The sequence below is a fragment of the Trichogramma pretiosum genome, unplaced genomic scaffold (assembly GCF_000599845.2).
Source record: "Trichogramma pretiosum strain Unisexual culture from Peru unplaced genomic scaffold, Tpre_2.0 scaffold40, whole genome shotgun sequence".
Taxonomy (NCBI): Eukaryota; Metazoa; Arthropoda; class Insecta; order Hymenoptera; family Trichogrammatidae; genus Trichogramma; species Trichogramma pretiosum.
The window spans coordinates 790,349-804,034 of record NW_019641657.1 but is presented as its reverse complement, the minus strand read 5'-3'; positions in this window follow the sequence as shown (position 1 = coordinate 804,034).

Below are 13,686 nucleotides of genomic sequence, written 5' to 3'. Positions count from 1 at the left end.
CTTAACGCCATGTAAATACGCTTGTCTTGACGAAGCTCTTGAGCGATATTTGACTTTGCTATCTTTCGTCCCGTATTTATATGCGAATATTACGTAAATAGATTAGGCGAGCGGCTTACCCTCGAAAAGTGCCTTATTTAGCGAGATACACCAACATTTTTTTTGTTATTAATATTAAGAAATCGGGGTGGCGTCATTTTTTGCTAGATAACTTGTAGTATATTGTGTAAAAATTTCAGGTCAAAATATTAAAACCGAGCTTAGACATTGGGAGTTGAAGTCAAAATTTTATTAAATTCGAAAACTCAAAATTTCGTCGCTTTCATCGTTTTTTTATATGTTCCCCCACTCGAATCCAAAAAATTTTTATTACATCTTGTGTAGAATGTTGTAACAAACATTTTGGTACCACTTTTGCACGGTCGTTAAAGAGTTAGGGGTCATGGGTGATATTTGGTGGGTAAGCCGCTTGCTTAGATCTATCGAAGTGTGACCGATCGATGCACCAAAAACGAGTTATATGATATAAATGTTTCTGCGAGGAAGCGAATCGACGAGAAATAGTCGGAAAAGGGCATGTAATCAGTCGAAATAACTGATTTGCTTTTCGAAAATATCATTATAATTAGGAAAATTTCGTACAAGATAAAAATTACTTTTTTACGTCGTTATTACACTCTTTTCTCTTGTAGAAAGTACGCTTAACATTTCATTGCTACTTTCCAGGCAACGATTTTATAAAGAAAAATTTTATAACTGTGCTTTAACTCATACAAATATTTTAACTTTGTCGCTGCAGTTTTACAGATAAAGGTACTCGCCATCTAGCGGTGAAGACTTGAAGTAGCATTATCTTAAAGTGGTTGAAAACTGGACTAAATTTTTTGAAACAATTGAATTGTTAATTTTAGGTCATTTAAAATGAGCTTAATATCTGTATCATAGATATCGCATCAAACAAACAAATTAATTCTAAATGTTCATTTTTTGCTATTCAAGCCATTACGAAAATTGAGCAATCCTACCACGGCTGTAATATTGACATTTTTTAAAAAATTTTCGATCATGTTCCTCATTAACTATAAGATTGGAAATTTTTTCCAAGGTATTTTTCTCGGTGTACAAACGATTGCAAGAAAAAATTAGGTTAACATTTTCTTTGATTTTCCAAGCGTAAAAAATCAAGTCATTACATTCGAAGCTGCTTCCGTCATGAAAAAAGAAAAATAATAATAATAATAATCATTTCACTCCACTCGTTTGCTTATGTAGAGCAAGCACGTACGAGTATCGCGTATATTATACAACATTCCGGTGCGGGCGTTTCGGCATAGTTTTCAAAGCAACGTCATTGAGCGGTACCGGCGTTGCGCTCGCAGCTCGGCACTATATATACTTTAGATAGTCGGAAGGGAAAAAAGTCTTCGCGAGCATAAATTTTGAGCGAAGAGTCAAGCGAGTCGCTTACACTGTTGCGAAAAAAATATAGAAATAAATAAACAGCATCATCGCGTGGCACGTACAAGAATCCAGCACGCGGCACGCCAAACCCGACTGTGCACGAGGTGCATCATGTTGTTGAATATATTACACGTGCATCATAATAACGCGCGCAGATCTGCTGCGGGATGGGTGGAAAAAAAGCTCCTCTCGCGGAGAGCGGCGTGTCCTAAATTTGCAATTTCTCGGTGTAGGCGAGCGCGGGCGAGCCTAACCATTTGTTACGCTCCGTTTCTCGCTCTATAGCTTTTTTAAAAGAGCGCCCGAGCATTATGATACGTAGATAGAAAAACACGCGCGAGTCTCGTTTCTTTTTTGTTTCTCCCTTTCTGTTTTTTTTTCGTCGACGAGTGCCGCAGCTTCTCTTAGAAAATTGTTAACCTGACTCCGACGCAGTATACGTATGGAAACGTGTATTGTTGTAGCGTTGATTGTGTATGATGTGAAAATTCGTAAGCCTCTATAAAGCCATATACTGTCATGTAGCGCACGCGTTAAAGTCTTGTAAATTTACGTCCATATTATATACGCAAACTAGCTGAATGATGAGCCAGTACAGCTGCTTCGTTCATAATGGCCCGCTTATTAAAGCAACTCTATGAAAGATTTTTAAAAAGTCGAGGCTTACGTCGCGAATGAAACTTTTGTCACTTGACGTATGTCTACATGATCATTAGGTCTCTTATTTTTGTATTTCAGGAATATACATGGGAGAACGTACGTAAGAAATTTTGATAGGTAGTTTGTCTATAGTAATTTTTGTATAAGCTAGAAGACAAAAAAATTGTTCTTTTCTGTAAATATGGCTACTAATTTCATATTTGACTTTGGGGCGCATCGAATATTTGAAGAAAAATCCACTGAGATCGAAAAAATGACATAGCGTTGGTTGATTCGCTGATAAATCCAACACGGAAAGACTAGCGAAGGTACAGAGATGTGCTCGTTCTATTGTTTACGTCGTACATCCCATGTATGACCTCTTCGTGTGTTTGCTGAACCTCGGATGTTAAACTATCATTACACTTTAGCACACTGACGATGTGGAGTTTTCAGATATTGTACACTATTTATAACTACCCTTGGTCCATTATTTGGCTACTTAATTACTGTAGCTCTGAATATAAAGATATTTGATAAACCTCGCGTAAAGATACGTGAGTCTGGATCTATCAAACAAGCCATAGTTAAATATTTTGTAAATTTGCTGACTGATGGATTATTTATGCTACGAGAGACGTGCTTGGTAATAACAATGTGTTCTATCTGAAAAAACCAATGTGGGAAATAATCATTCAATAATTTAATTTGAATTAAATTGTTTTTCAAATTTCTTCAAAATGAGTAAAAGCTCACATAATTATTTCAATTATCTGAGCAACAAATGAAAGTTTGCTCGCGAGCGACACTTTTTCTAATCCGCCCCTGGGAATAAATAGTCGTATTCATTCGAAAACGTAATATCACGTTCATTCTTCTTTAACACAAAACAAGACAAGACTTTTTTCAATTACTTGGCTGCTAAGTGTACGAGAAATTGTACCTCCTGTTCTCTCACCAACGCTGAAGAGCTGCTTAATTTTAGTTCAGTTAATTGTAAATATTACAGTTGCCATGTCCTTCCCCTCACCCCACGAATGTACAGATGCCAATATCCTAAAGTACACGCAATATTACTCGCGAATATTCATTCACTCCGCATGATGCACACGAGTAGGCGTAATAATTTCGACGTACATTACGTGGATTGCGGTCCAAGGGCTCTGCGAGCCGATGAGAAGAGACGTGGGCCTTTTAACCACCCCTCCTCCTCCTCTTCCTCTCCCTCACAGTCTATAGTATATTATTGTACATGCGCGCCGTTAATTAGTTTGACCGCAGTCGGATATGCAACCGCGAAGCTCGTTGGGATTATTATGTAGTGCGACGCGCGTATACGTATCGGTTCCGTTTCTGCGCGCAGTAGTTTTCATATACATACCGTTGTTGTTGATGTACGGCTCGCAACTGTGTACGATTTCATCACGAATTCATTGTTTGCACGCCTCGCGTTTCCGATAGAAAAAGTTTTGAGCTTGCGACGAGCTTGCGCACACCCTGCGTGTTGTTAAGGCTGCATGCTTATGTGCATACGCACGCGTTGACGCTCTTTTGCGAACAATATTTGCCGTTGCGTTGCGATTCGTAAACAAAAATTTCACGCTAGCAGCGAGCGTATAAATGTGAGAGGACAAAAAATATTCGTTGAGAAAATAGATAGCCGTCAAAGAGTGCAAAATTTAAAAACACATTGGATAATAACGGAAAAAATATATGTTCAGGTGAGCTAGAGAACAAACGAGAGTGATGAAAGGTCAGACTTTTCGATAACCCAAATGCTTATATCTATCGGCGATTATAACAGAAACATATGTACGTGCAAATGATATCCATAAGATAGAATGTTGAGCTCAGTTAAAACCTCGAATCCCTTCGCTCATATTTTATGATGGGCGTGCAAGCTTCGAGCGACGACACTATTCTAGGCTGCAAGCTCGGGTGTATTCGATTCTCTTTCTCTCACAGCTTATCATTCAATCGCTTCGTACAGACATAAACACATCACCGCGTGTCATAGCAGTTCGTAAGTACGTAATAGATAGTCTCGAAAAAAGTAGGGGAAAAGATATCGCGTATATTATAAGGCGAGCTTTCGGTTTTGCACTCGAGTGCCTCGCGCGCGTCGGGTACTCCCCGGTAATGCATAAAAGCGTCGCAGATCCTTGGCAGCTTTCACGTCTCTTTCTTTCTATGAATGCGCGTCTACGATCGCGTCACGTATTATTTGCGCGCGTACATTAACGTATGCGCAGCTGGCACGCGTGTTTGCTCACGAGCACGAGCGGATCGTAGCTGCTGCGTTACGTAAAGGGACTTATATATATACGGATTGATACGCTCGTGACACTTATATGGGATGTAAGCTGGGTGGGCCGTATTATTTATATATACGTAGTAGCTTTTGGTGTGCTACTGTTTGCTACTTGGCATAAACGGTGTTGTGCGAACTTGCGGTAACTGACGAGATATCGCCCGAGCTTTTTATTCTTGCTTTTTTTTCGTGAGTGATACAAAAGCTCGGAAGCTTTGTTATAGATGTAATATAAGTGCCGAGCAGATCTCAGCTAAGAGGAGTAGCGAAAGTGTGACAAGCGTGTATGGATCGAGTGCACGAGTGAGAGCACCACATCTATTCCATGCTAAATCTTACAGGGTAGAGTATAAACCGTCGTATCGAAAATTTATATTTCAACGAGAGTTATTCTTCAATTTTATTTTTAAAAATAGATTATGTCATTTAAGAATTATGTAAATGTAAGCCCATAGGCTTTATGAACAAACGTCGAATTAAAATATTTAATTATTATGTAAATTACATTCGATACAACTGCTTAATATTAATAATAGCCTAAAACTGAACATTTATAATTGTTTAACATTAATTGGCTTGGTGTTGCCGATCTTTCTTCAGAAATTAGTTATAAATATTAAACGCATTTTAAATAAATAGAGAATGACAAAGTTATCGTTAAAAAAACGTATCTTAATTTTCGACCATTTTAAAAAAACGATAATGCTATCTTTCAGCCTCCACCACTAGATGGCGACGTACCTCTATAAGTAAATCTGCAAGTGGTAAAGTACGAATGAAAGTATAAGTTAAAGCACGTCGAGATTAAAAATATTGTTGAACATAGTTGATATCGGTTTCCTTATTAAATGCTAAACATTTTAAAATCAATAATAATAAAATCGCCTCAATCACTCGATATGTGCCCGAGATTATAAGAATCGAAGGTTTCCCTGGTCGGCTACACCTCTAGGTATCCTCAAGAGTTTGAAAACAAGACCGTTTTGGCACTGGTGGATGGCAGTAAACAAGATTTACCTGATCCATAATAAACTCAAGTAAAAGTTGTTACTAATTAAAAAAGAATTGAAAAAATATAAAGAGTCGAGAAAGAGTTACGCAGCAAGAACGCGGCAGCGAGGAGAGCATGAGTGTTCCGAAACACGACAAGCCGCGAAATATTGGCTAAGTGTGAAGTTTTTCTCGCGATTAAGAAGAAAAATACATCGACCACAGAAACGCCTACATAATGTGCATTATGCACCAGAACTAGTCTTATGCTGATGCTCGAGCGATGATCCTCGTCGATGCCACCTAGCGGTGGCTAGTTCAAACAAAAATAAAAATTTCGTAGAAACGGGACGTCAAGTGAACCACGACCAATTTTTCTGCAGTAATTACATAAGGCTATGGTTAAATAAAACCTAATGCCTAATAAAACCAACAAGATGTATCATAAACTGTAATGACCAAAAAGCTCTACTCTGTCATATGCTTAAGAAATGCAAAATGTCTCAAAAGTCAAAAGTCTCTTTTTAAATTTCAAAAATTCAAAAACATTAAGGTTGCTTCACTGATGAAAGAGCCTAATAAATGTTTTAACGTTGGAGCCAATTAATATAGAAAATAAACCTTAGAAAGTCACTATTTGTGAGTGTTTGTATCCCCCTACATACAGACAAAAAAAAACCGTCGATGAGCTTAAGTATTATCGCGCTGCGGCGGCGGCCGGGTGGCAGCGAAATTGATCCAAAAAATATCGGGTCGTTTCGCGCGAGCCCTTTATTTACGGTCGTCTCTCGATAAACAATAAAGTATACGTATCGCCACGCATTATCGCGCAGGCAGTCGAATATCAGGCCTATCGGCAGCAGCTCGACGCCGAGCGTACGCGTACACATCTATAGTAGCACGTATTCGTCGTAAATTCGACGGCGCATTCAAGTACTCTGCGCTGGAGCTTACGCTCACGCGTATTATATAGACTGCGCTACGACTGTGAGCTTGAATCTATAATACGCAGCGAATTCGGTGCGTGTACGCACACATATATGCAGGGCGACAACGAGCTAGCGAACCCTCGGCGCATGCAGCAACAGCAGCAGCAGTTCTCTCTCTCTCGCGCTGCACACAAGACGTTGTCGAGCTTCGCGGCGAGTCTGGAGTATAATCCACGAAACGTTTCCGCTCGAAAGCTTCCTCCCCTTTTCGGTGAATGCCTTTCGCGTATGCACGCGTGTACATGTGTAGCCCATATGGTATAGTTGTACGTAGCTGGAAAGTTCGAGTAAGAGGGGCAAAAAAAAAGAAGAGAGCCGAAGAAAAAGCCTCCTCCAGACACAAAGGCGCTATCAGCTGTGCGTGCGAACCCTCGCGAAGCTGCCACGTACATATACCACTGGAAGCCGAACTGGCTGCATGGCCGAACTGTACCATTACACGAAGTGCGTTATGCGCTCGAGCGATTATCCGAGTGGAATTATTTATATATATATATATCTGCTGTATTTGTGCGTATGTGTTCAATCGCGCGCTGATTTGTGTGGCTGCGCTAGGGCCATTTTGATTTTGGAACTGCTTCCACAGATATATGTAGGGGGTGGTCAAAGCAGCACATGGATCTACGTGTGCTTCGAATTTCTTTCGCATCGCTTGCTCGGGTTCCGTGTACGTCGGTGCAAACCATCGTAAATTACTCACACACGCGTGTATAGTGTAAGTTGCTGTACGTGTTTCGAGCTTGCAACACTTGCGGCGAAAAAGAAAAAAGAATAAAAGCTCGCAAAATCAATACCGCAGGATATTGTCCACTCGAGATTATTACGAACGAATTATGTATGCGCTCGATTTGAAATGACTACAGAGCGGGCTAGAGAGCTCGTTGGTCAATAATATCGCCGACGCAGTCGTTTGGTAACACCGATGCGCATTTTTATGTATGTCCATACCTGCCCGCCTGCTTGAAAAAAGTGCAGAGTCGTGTTTTATTCGCAAATGCCTGAATGGTCGTCGGTGCCGTGGTGAGAAAGTGATCATGTACTGCTGACAGCATGACAGGTGATAAATTATAATTAGGATTATGTTTGATATCCTGCGAAGGCCAAGTTTTGTCTAGAGTTTTGCTAACGATCAATTATCCTTCAACCTACTTCATTTAGTAATGATTACAAATCAGAGATACCAGAATATGAAGGAAGCAACGTTGACGGAGCAAAACAAAGCCGTCGTGTATTATTTAACAAATAATACAATTGATCTGTCTCACGAACAATAATTTTTCTATGAATGTTACTATATCGCTGAGAAATTAAACCTGTTTGAAAAAATGATTCTACCGCGCTCGAAAACGCGAAATTGGGCGCTAAGAAAAATTGAATTACGCTCTAGCTTGCAGGAGTTAGAGCGCTTGCTCGCGCTCGGCATTATACCCAACGTATGACTGTGTATATGAAGCACGTTATACAATATTATATAAAACTCGCGCTAGGCAGGGGGGGGGGGGGGNNGGGGGGGGGGGGGGGTAATACCGCGTGAAATTGAAAATTCGAGGTGTGCGCTTCGGAAAAATAATTGAAACTACTCGCGCGAAACTCGTAAAATTGTGTATATCCGACGTACGTGCGTGTACCTGGCGAATATTGCCAGGCAGTGCGCAAGGATTTGGTCATTACAGAGCCGATGCACGCGTGTACATCGATAATGTGATTATTGGCAATCTGTGCCGCGTGTTTCATAAATGAATACGCCCAGGCGCGCCGCACGTACGGATGCATAGGTCAGCAGCCGTGTGACACGCGAGCCTTAAAGGAACAATAATCAGAAATCTGGCACGTGTTGCGTACGCAGGGATCGGACTCCCATTTTCGGTAATTATTATCTTCGATACTTTCATTATTTTGATAAGTAATTGTAATAATGAAAGCGATTTCAATATAATAAAGTTTCAATGCAGTTATACACACTTATGTTGATATAAAAATAATGGAAAAATTATAAGTGCGTAGCATTATCGAAGTCTAGTCTGGTGTCATTACGATCGCGTCTCTCGTAGCAGAAATAATTAGCTTCTGTCGGAAAAATTCATCAAAATCTTTCACTATAGCGCATGTTTGATCAATTTCAAAGCAAATATGATTTTCACCCAAATTCTTTCTCGCAATTGTTTCATGAATAATATAGTCTTTGCGACCTCCGTGGGCTGTCTTTTGATGCCTGCGTAAATCTGATTTAATTCTAAATTTTTTCTCGCGATTGTCGCATGCATAATCTTTCCGACCTTTATGGACTGCTTTTTTGTGTCAAATCAAATTACTTTGATTTCCAATTTTTTTTCTCACACTTATCACAAACATAGCCTCTGTGACATTCGACAATCATCTTCTGGTAAATAGATCCTTATATACATGTGAAATAAAAAATGTTGATATCCATTTCAAAATTTGCAGCCACCACGCCCTGGCATGTCTAACGGGCTGTGACCATTACCCACGCGTCTGATCGTACGCAGAGACAAACTCCTGTCCGCAGCCAAACCATAACGTTTGCAAGTGCATATGTACCCATTATACGATCGCATAATACCATAAATTGCACGCCATACACGCGTACGCGTACGCCTGCTGTACATAAAGTTGCGACGGATGGCGCGAACGTGTCGCAGATGATCTGAAATTCGCGTCCATCTATGTACTACATTGCGGGACTCGATGGTGCGTGCACTTTGCAATAAATATGCGAGGCGTCAGTCGAGACGACAACTACGACGACGACGACGACGAGGGGTGAGAGCTAGAGCCAGCCGTTGTGTAACGGAAACGTCATAACAAACCAGAGAGATGCTGTTTCCTCCCCGCCTTTTTGAAATTAATCCGCGCGTTCGCGCCCGTAAGATGATTTCCTGATCGCGCTCGAGGTGACTCTCCCTCTCTTTTTTTTAATTTTCTGAAATTGGCTTTCGATCGCTCGAATCGTGTATGCACATCGTTGTTTTACTTTTACGTCTATACTCGTGCGAACCCGCAAAAGTCACGACGACGCTGCGACGATTCTCGATCGACTTCTCGTCTGCGTATATTTTTATAATGGCGCACGCGCTCGTACAAGCGAAGATCGCACAGCTCGAGCTCAAACGACGAGAGTCGACGTTTTATCCGATAAAAGCAATTAATCGTTGGATTCGTTTCTCCGTGGGATTATATTATTCTTTCGTACCACAGCCGCAGAAATATTTTTGATATAATAAAAAAAAAAATTACATCGCAGCGGGCAGTGTAAAAATTATTCGTAAATGTCAAGTACTTTTAATGGACATTGTATTTACTTTAAAATTACTCATAGTATTCTTAAAAACCAATATTTATCGAAGTGGTACTAATATTAAAATTAAAATTATTACACTTGAAAATACTGCGGTTAATTTTATGAAATTAAATTGCAATACTCGAATTAAAAGTATCGCATTATGCTTCAAAACTACAAAACTTTTTTTTCGAGTTGTTGTGAATTAAAGCAAGCGTGTTAAAAATTCCATATAATTTAACTTTTTTCATAAGTTGGCACTAGATGGCTAATGACTGAGATCTTGAAAATCCAAAGAGAAAAGGCAAAGTTTTCGCATCAAATACGAGCATCAGGAATTAATAATTATCTTCTTGAAAATTTAATTTTGCTTCAATCGTCAGAATAAAAAAACTTACGCCAACTATTCTGTCTCTTGGCTAGTCCTATGTTTCATTGATTACATGAAAAATTATCGAGACATTACCCAAAATGTTGTCGTTGCTTCTCTAAAGTATTGTTCCGTCGATACTTTCTACTTTATTCTCTACTGTTACTTTTTAATCTTCTTGATACAATTCGTTCATTAATTACACTAATTTGTGGACTCGTTATCAGTAAAAGCTTAGTTTGATAGGCAAATAAATTTTGGGATTGGTTATTAAAAAAAATATACTAGATATTGAACATTAAAAAGTTGTTTAAAAATTAAATTAAAAATTAAAAATTTACGTATAGTTACGGCTATTATGCTACAATTAAACAATATTTTTCAATATTTATATTGTCTGTTAAAAGCAAAATGACGGCTTTGATTTTCTCTGATACGTCTCTATCTTTAGTGCTTCGAAGGCGGTAGCGACCTCATAACAGCCTTGGATTCACATCCAACGGTATGAATACGTGGACTATCGGACGCACAGTTCAGGTGTAGCTTATGCAACTTGCATAATGCAAGTAATACGGGTATAATTTATTATCAAACTGACGTTTCTTTTTTTGGATAAATGCCTTTGAATTCGCTGTTGTCTTATGCTTTTTCTTCGTGGCCTTGTTGGAATCGTACTTAAAATTAATCATACTCTCGATTTGTTTCTTGTTTGCGCCGCAAGCGCATTCGAATACTTTTTCCGTAGACGTTTTCAGGCTTTGAATTACTCCCAATAGCTTTTGTTTAACCTGACAAGCGCACTTAGGATTAGGTGGTGTCATGATCCGATACAGAACTTTACCCTTGTCACTGTAATTACGATTACAAATATTACACAATTACAATGTTATAGTTGTTGTATATAATTACTTACTTTTTGATAACGTGTTTTGCTCCAGTATACCCCTCAGTGGGCTCATTTACGGAGATTACGGAAATTATCCTGGGTTTATTGAGTGCAGCAACGTCAGTAACCCGCATTGTTACATCCCGAATACAGGAGGAACATATAAAACCTTGTCGTTGACTCGACCCGTGTTGCGTACAGGTAAATAAATAATAGTTAGACATTACAATAAATTGTGCCGTATGCGTCCGAAGAATAAAAAAGCTCTGAAAGTTTGCTCGTAAATACCACTCGATTTGCACATTTACAAACACTCCTCGCGAATGAGATAAATTGAAATTTTTTCTCAATTATTTAAATTACAACGACGAATATTACAATCACTCTGAGTCGCGAGCACGATGAATCGCGATGCGTCTCGTACAAAGTTCGGGCATCTAAAGTCTAACGTACCTCGATACGCCCGAATTTTTATGCCCGATAATTTTGCGTTCCTGTCTTGGCGTTATCTATGCAAATCGAGCTTTCGGCACATGTCATGCCAAAATAATTTACGTCCTACTCGGCTCGTTATCCGAAATTTTTTAAATGTCGACTACCATACTCTCAGTTATCTCTCTATACTATGCAGAGATGTTAGATGTTCTCGACGGTCGTCAGCTAACATCTGCGAAACAGACCTGTTTAATCAGCGACGTTTATCCAGCTGCGAGTGCCACCAAATTCTATGGCGAGATGCGAGCTGCGAGTAGCTTCTGGCTAATCGTAAGCTTTTGCTTATATGAATTTTAGAGAAGTACCAGCATGCTAAATGCCTCTTCAGGCAACTCTTGTAAATAAATCGCACGTGAGCATTCTGAAAAAATTCAAAAATGTAGTCATGTTATTGGATGTAATTAAATCAGGGTTCGCATTTTAATTGTATTTACATTACGATGAAGATCGGATGACTCGAGGGCCACCATTGGGCGGTCGCCCTGAGTCTTATCGCACCGAACACCTTCCCTTACGAGAAACATTGAATTGTATCATGGTAACATAAGAGTAAATATGTATTTGACCAAGAAGAATGAATTTCTAAAAAGAGTATACTCACGAGCTTCGAGTTCTCGACACAGCGATACGAGCGATGATCTCTTGGTCAATTTTTCTCTCGAAATTATTTTTTTCCCGGAGAAGGACCATTCAAGACCCTCGTCGTAAGGAGTTAAAACTTTGGTTTAACTTATAAAATAATTTTCACTTTGCCATTTGTAGGTTTACCAATAAAGGCAATCGCCATCTAGCGGTGGAAATTTTAAATATGATTGAAATTTAATACATTTTTTCAAAGAATTAAAGCAAAAAATACTTCATTACTGATACATGTATTTCCAATAACGATTGTTTTCTGTAAAAACACCTTCAATAAACTTTAAACATGAATTCTGAATTTACATTAAATCAGCATTAAATTTAAGGTTTTGTTATCAGTGCCTTTCTCATCTGACGAAAATTTTTCCGTCAATTTTTAAGATATTACCAGACTCTTTCAGCCAAAAAAATCTAGTTTAAAAATGTCCTAAGATGGCTTTATTGCTCTAAACTGTATTGATTTTATGAATATTTTTCGACGGGTAGTTCAAAAATTCAAAATTTACTAATAGAATCGTTAATCATTGCAGTATTTTACTTGAAAAAATTTTATCAGCGGGCGAATACTGGGCTGCTTTCGTATAACAACGTGAATTCTAATCCGAGCGATAAAATTTGATGATACCGTGCGGTAAAACAAATTACGAAGTGTGTGTGTACACACGTGATGTCATACTCATACCGACGCGACGCTCGCCCGGATGGAACGGCGCAGCTCTCCTCGTGCGGACACGTATGCGACGACGAGATCACGATCCCTCGTTCTCGCATGGTATTACTACAACACGGAACATGCCGTGGCCGAAGGAAGCTGCGCACACATACTTTATAATGCAAGTATTCGCGTATTGGGCTCGGTTTTATATACTAGACCGTATCTTCTCGTCTGAGTTTTATCCCAAGCGGCGGTTATAACCGGCGGAAAACTTTTAACTTTTTTAAGTGGCCTATGCTATACAGGTGTAATCCAAAATACGCGTACATAGGCGTGCGCGACATTCGAAACATATACTCCCTCTTCCTATTCCCTCGCCCGATGACAAAATTTACATTTAGACGAACTTGACGAAACAATACTTTGGATTTCTAAAAGCTTGCTTTATTGCGACGCTATATATAATTGACGACCAAAAAAAAGAAAAATACTCTGCATTCATCGTACGAAGGCGTGACGAGAAGAAAAAAAAGCCTGAAAGGGTGTATGAAGCCACGTATGGAAAATACATTGGCCCGATCCGCTTTTGATGAAAGCGAAAAATACCATTTCGAAAAAAAAAAAAAAAAATGAAAAATGAAAAATGTCACCCTGGAAAAATCGATCGGTAAATATATCTATATACGTGTGTATCGAATTGCAATTGTCGCGCGCGCGAGATATTTTGCATATCAAAAACCATTTCGCGCTCGAGTAGCGTGAAAAATGTCAAGGATTGAATGCTACCGCGCTCGAAACTCGATTCGTCGCTAGCGCTTTCTTGTCTCGCAAAATTTTAAATCCATTGTGAAACTTAAATTCTTTTTTTTCGAACGACGGTGAAAAGAAACAGAAATTCGTCCTTCCTCTCGAATTGGATTTTAAAAATTGTACATTAAATATTCGCTTTCCAT